This window comes from Panthera onca, chromosome B1, assembly GCF_046562875.1.
Source record: "Panthera onca isolate mPanOnc1 chromosome B1, mPanOnc1 haplotype 2, whole genome shotgun sequence".
Classification (NCBI taxonomy): Eukaryota; Metazoa; Chordata; class Mammalia; order Carnivora; family Felidae; genus Panthera; species Panthera onca.
In genome coordinates, this window is record NC_138342.1 from 109,544,967 (window position 1) to 109,550,966 (window position 6,000).

The window sequence follows — 6,000 nt, forward strand, 5'->3', positions numbered from 1 at the left end:
TTTGGCTTTCGATCACCAGTTTTCCAAATGGATAATTCTTAGAATGGGATTGTCAATGATTCTGGTTGACTTCAGTTAATATTAGATTCTTCATTAGGGTTGACAGGATCTGCTTTGGGAACAGGGTAAGAAAGTCTACGGGGAGACAATCTGAATAAAAAAGGAATCCAATATTCTCTGTTTGGCATATGGATGGTTTCCAAAACCTATCCCTTTTATGCCTTATCCCTGTTAAAAGATTATAGTTAATAAGCACTAATAAGAAGATGAGCAGTTTAAAAGGGTAGAAATTGATATCAGCAAAAAATTTACCAAAATATACCAAAATGATAAAATAGTAAAATAATTGTTGTTGATTGAGTGAAAAAGACCAATATAATAAATATGATCAGCTTCGAAATCATGAGAAAGAATAAAATGATTAGCCCAAGCAGGTAGGGGCAAGTTTCCTGGGGCTAAGGTGGCTGCTTAACAGGTCTCTAGAGTCTAGGTTTGCCTGTCAGGGATCAGCATAGACATTAACAACTATAATAAAGTTTGGGCTAATGAGCAAACAGCGGCTTTAGTTGCTTTCCTTAGAGCTTTAAGCCTTAAGAACCAATGGTTAGCTCAGCAGTGTCAATATGCCTTTTAAAAAGTAGCCATTTGCACAAGTTGAATCTGACATTTTATGTGTTTTATAGCAGACCATAAATACTTTTAACTTTATAAATAATAAAACTATGAATGGGATAAATACTCAATAGCATTATTAATGGGTTTTCAACCTAGGGACCATGAGTGACAACTTGCCTATAAAGCAGTTATATATAGTTTTTGTTTAGTTTAAACTGTGGTTCTATTTGTTTACACATTAAATTTGCCAACCTCAAAATTATAACATTTTGATTATTTCCTCTTAATTTATGAAAAAAAATTGCTGAGCTTACATTTAAGTCAACATTACCTGGAATCAGTAGAATGGGAATTGCATTTCTTCATTCCTCTTTGGGAATATTTGCCACCTGGCACTGATATAATGAATTCATATACAATTCATAGATTGGGGATTGGACGAACTTATGAAGCCCTTTATTCAATACTCTATGAAGAAACTGAGGTCTGACAAGGTGAGTAGGCAACAATAATTTGATTACATGTTTCCTTTTGTCTTTTAGCTATAATGGGTTGTGAGAGGGAGATAAGAACTTTAACAACAAATCCTTGAGTTTTTTTAATATCCAAGAAAGATCTTCATTGTATTTCTGATAATGAGAATAAGAGGATCTATTCATAAATAAGTGAGATTTTAACCAAATGTATTCTAAAATATTTTCTGTTTATACTGTATGAGCTAAAAGGCAGTGAAAAATACCAAGGGAAGATTGTAAATTATTTAAACTTTTTAAAATGTAGAATAAAATCTACCATATAACCTTTCTTGTATATTTACATTATTTTCTCAACTTTCCATAACTCCAAAAATCCAAATATGGTTTATATTTTACAAGTATTTCTTATGTTACATTTTATGAATATTTGAATTTTTTGGTTTGATACCTGCTCATTTCAGATACTGTACATTTTTTTGGAAGGTACTTTAAGCACTCAAAATTTTTTTCACTGTGCCTAAAATTAAAAAAAATTGTACGTATAAAATTATAAACATGTAAGTATATATACATTATATATACATATTATTTTTGTATTCTTTATATATAGCACAGTTGAATTATTTTCAGTATATTTGTTTTACTTTTTATATATTTTATATAAATATATATAAATATTTTAATAAGTATATAAATAAGATATAAATATTATATATAATAAATTTTATTATTGTATAATATTATATATTATTTAATATTAACAATAATTATATATTATTTAATATTATATATAATAAATATATAAATAATACATAAATATTATATATAATATATAAGTATTTTATATATATATATTTTAACAGCTGTATTATTTGGATCAACTTCCATCTAATCAGAAATGAATGTATACATTAGTCAATTTGGATCAATTTCCTTTGGGCTGTGCTGGGCGCTATACAGGACTGCATGATTTCTGTTTGCTTTTAAGAATAGTAGTAGTAACATTGCTGCTGGTAGTAGAAGCTTGTGTGCTTTGCTAATCTATAGATAAAACTAATAAGACTTTTGTATGAATGAAAGTAATTAATATACAGTACTCTGTGTGAACTGAGTCTGTGTATTTTGTAATAATCACAGACTCATAGAAATTATCAATAGGACATGACAGATTATCTTTATTTTTACATGGTGAACCTTAGATTTGGACCATCTTGACATGTCTTAAATGTGAATTCAACAACCTGCTCATACAAACTCTTAGATGTGATTTGAATTAAGAAAAACATGCCATGTATATATATATGTATATGTAAAACATTAGCATAGAATGGTTTCTTGCTCTTTTTTCAAAAAGTTTATTTATTATTTTGAGAGAGAGAGAGAGAAGAGACTGTGTGCACATGCTGGGGATGGGCAGAGATCCCAAACAGGCTCTGCACTGTTAGCATAGAGCCTGATAAGGGCCTTGATCTCACAAACCTGTGAGATTATGACCTGAACTGAAATCAAGAGTTGGACACTTAACAGATTGAGCCACCCAGGCACCCCTGGTTTCTCACTCTTCAATGAATATTTTAGCAAGGTCTGTATACTTGTGCACAAGAAAAATTGCATATGTATGTAAAAAAAGTATATAATACATAATGTTTATATAAATATAATTTAAAAATAACATATTAATGCACAATTTCCAGACACATACATAATATGATTTTCTTTTAAAATTTCATTGGTTTTAATGAATAAATAGAAACACAGTTGTGTATTCAATACTTAAAAGTTGATTTTTTTATTTCAGTGTGACCTGAAGCCATTGCCTTGTGTATTTTAAACATTTCAATTTGAAGTGGATTATGGGAGACAACTGGGAGCATCCAGACTCAAGAGCTGTGTGGAGGGATCTTTGCTGTGATCCCTCTGACAACACAGGTAATCACTCATAAAGAAAACCACCTCACAAATAGAACTCACCTTTTGGCCTCAGTTGGATAGCTGAAGTAAAAATCTTTGTCTGGTACCACTGTAAATGTTCCAACAATATGCCCAAAATAAATCATTTAATTGAACATGACTTTTACTCTTTATGTTTTACTATATGATACTTTTTAATGAATGGCAAGAGAAAATAATTGTTGGGGTGCTTCTTCCCTATCAACTCAGGCTTCCTGGCAAGTTTTCTGTTCCCTGAAATAGATCTTTGGAAAATAAGAAGAAAGAATGCACTGTTTCTGTGAAAATGCCAGTGATACGTTGCATAGTGCTGAGACCTGATGTAGAAAAATGAGCTGCTGCAAATTTTGCCCTAGGGACATGTCAGTACTGTGCAAATGCATGGAGGTGAATATTATAACTTGTACTCAATATTACACTTTAACATATTATCTAAATCCTAAATATGGCAATTTTCTTGGTAGGGATGGTATGCAGGTTGTCTGTCAGAATAAATGCTCACTTAACCTGAAAGACCTTGAACAATACTGCTTTAGAGGACTGGAGTAAGTCCAATAGGTATTATATGATTATGTTATTGGGCACTTGTAGGATTCAGGAATATCATGTATGTTAAAGATATATCTAAACTTCTTTCTTCAGCTGCCAAAACTTTAACTGACTTTCTGAGGAGCCAGTTTATTTATGGTGGCAATAATAGTTGAGTTTTGAGGCTATTAATTTAAATATAGAGTATTTCTTTTGACATCAGCCTTTGAACTGGGGAGGCCAGAAAGAAAAACAGGATAATAGCACTAAACAGTAGCCATGCATAATTATTGGGCAAAGATTCTTATAGTGCCCTAGAAAGAAATGCAATCTGATTCTGAAAAATTTGTTCTCTTGTCTGCCTCTCTGTAAACAGTTTAGATTATTTATAAATTGAATCCTTCTTTAGTTAAAACATGTCCTAAATAACACAGCGTACTTCTAATCTTGTGGCAACATCATAATCGTTCTGGGGATTGAAAAACTAAATATTCTTAACAAAATAAATAAGCAATGACAAGTGGCAAACTAACACACAAAAACCTTAAAAGAATTTATTGGATAACAACTTCACTTGGACACTTATATTAAACAGTCAAGTCCTGAAAGAATGAATAAGAAAAATAAATTCCATTATTTCTGAGCACTTATAGTAAGCCAGTTCTGCTATAAATCTTAAAATTACCAACAGTTTGGATGGAAGTTTGAAAACATACTATAACTATGTGGTGCAGTGAAATTTAAATGTGAAATCATTCCCTCTAGACTACCAGCCATCCTAGCTGGAATGAAAACAGCATATTCTTATGTTCTGATTCATCAAAGTCTAGTTTTCAGGTATTTTGATGATTAAATCTGTCTGGTGAAAGGCCATCAATTTCAGGCAGAGGTTTCCCTGTATGGCTGCCTTGTCATATACTTCTGTAAATGGGAGTTTGGGAACTTTAAATGAAAGAGTATGTAAAGTTTTCTTTGTTGAGTGTTATTAACTGAGGGACTCTGGATTAATTTAACAGCCAGGTCTGTTCTTTCAGCCATAAGCCATGCTGTCAGAGAAACTTAATTACACTTTAAGTGGGATGCAAATGAGTTGTGACACTACATCATTTCACATGAAAGGTTCATTACTTACATTAACTTGCACAATGCTTGCTCCCAAACCTAGACCTCATTACAATATTCCTGGGATTTTTTTTTTAAAACATAGCTAAATGCATGTAGGGTTTTAACTTTTAATAGCCTGTTTCTTTCTTAATGTTTAAGACTACAAATGTTCACTTTATTAAATGATTATGAATTGAACTACTGGATACATGATTGTATTAAGACTGGCAGGAAAAAAATGTTCTACCATGTTCTACTCAATATGTATATGTTCTGCTCAATAGCACATTCTTAGTACCAATTTATTTTTTTTAAAGTAACTTTATATGAATAACTTCTTTAGCATTGCTATCTATGGCTTGAAACAGGAAATTTAACAAGCTTTAGAATCAAAAGCTTAAGGAATCTTATTCCGGGCTTAATAGATTTTTTTTTCTGAGCATGAGTTGGGTGGGAAATATAGAAATGTAAACACATATAATGCAATTCATATTGATAGCTCACAACCTCGAGTGATAAGGATAAATCAGTCATGACTAACACCTAACAAAGTGTTAAGAAAAGTAAAACATATACATATATTTGGTCCCACTTTATCTTTTTTATTTTTTTTTAACATTTATTTATTTTTGAGAAGCGGGAGACAGGGCATGAGTGGGGGAGGAGAGAGAACGAGGGAGACACAGAATCTGAAACAGGCTCCAGGGTCTGAGCTGTCAGCACAGAGCCCAACACGGGGCTTGAACTCACGGAGTAGATCATGACCTGAGTTGAAATCGGACACCTAACTGACTGAGCCACCCAGGAGCCTCTGTTTTGTCCCACTTTAAAGAAACAGTTAAGTGGTCCTGGAATTCTAAGGGGAGAAAGTGTTTATCTCTCTATTCTCTCATATGGTGATTTGAGAGAGTTTTAGGGAAAATTAGTTGTTTCTTCTTCACATAATCAGTCACCATAATCAATCGAGTGTTTGACGCTTGTTCTCAAGGAGATAGATAAAAGGAAAAACAAAAACAGTGAACTTTCATTTGACATTTATTAAACACTTTATTTCTATTAGCTCATTTAATACACCCAAAAACCCTATGAGGCAGGTACTCTATCCCCATTTTACAAATGACAAAACTGAGACAGAGAGTGGTTAATCTTGCCCAAAGTTGCATGAGTGTGAGAGCCAAGATTCAAGCAAAGTCAGTCTATTTTCAAAGCCCATGCTTTTAACCACTATGGCATGCTGCCCAAGTTTTACAAGGCATTTTTGTATTTATTAAATATAACACAGTTTTTTTAAATAAGCGAATGGTGAGATCCAAGGAAATCATAGTGC

General features: G+C 32.1%; 1 protein-coding gene across 3 annotated transcripts in view; it reads left to right on the top strand.

Moving 5' to 3' along the window:
* CB1H4orf33 (chromosome B1 C4orf33 homolog) overlaps nt 1–3,165 on the top strand; it is a 119,957-nt gene extending 116,792 nt beyond the window's left edge. The window contains exons 9-10 of one of the 3 annotated variants that reach the window (XR_014137620.1): nt 1,042–1,109; nt 2,890–3,165. The gene's annotated coding sequence lies outside the window, so the exon portion shown is untranslated. The remainder of the gene's footprint in view (nt 1–1,041; nt 1,110–2,889) is intronic. The other 2 variants (XR_013555145.2, XR_013555146.2) reach the window with 2 other exon arrangements.
* Nucleotides 3,166–6,000: the final 2,835 nt, after the last annotated feature.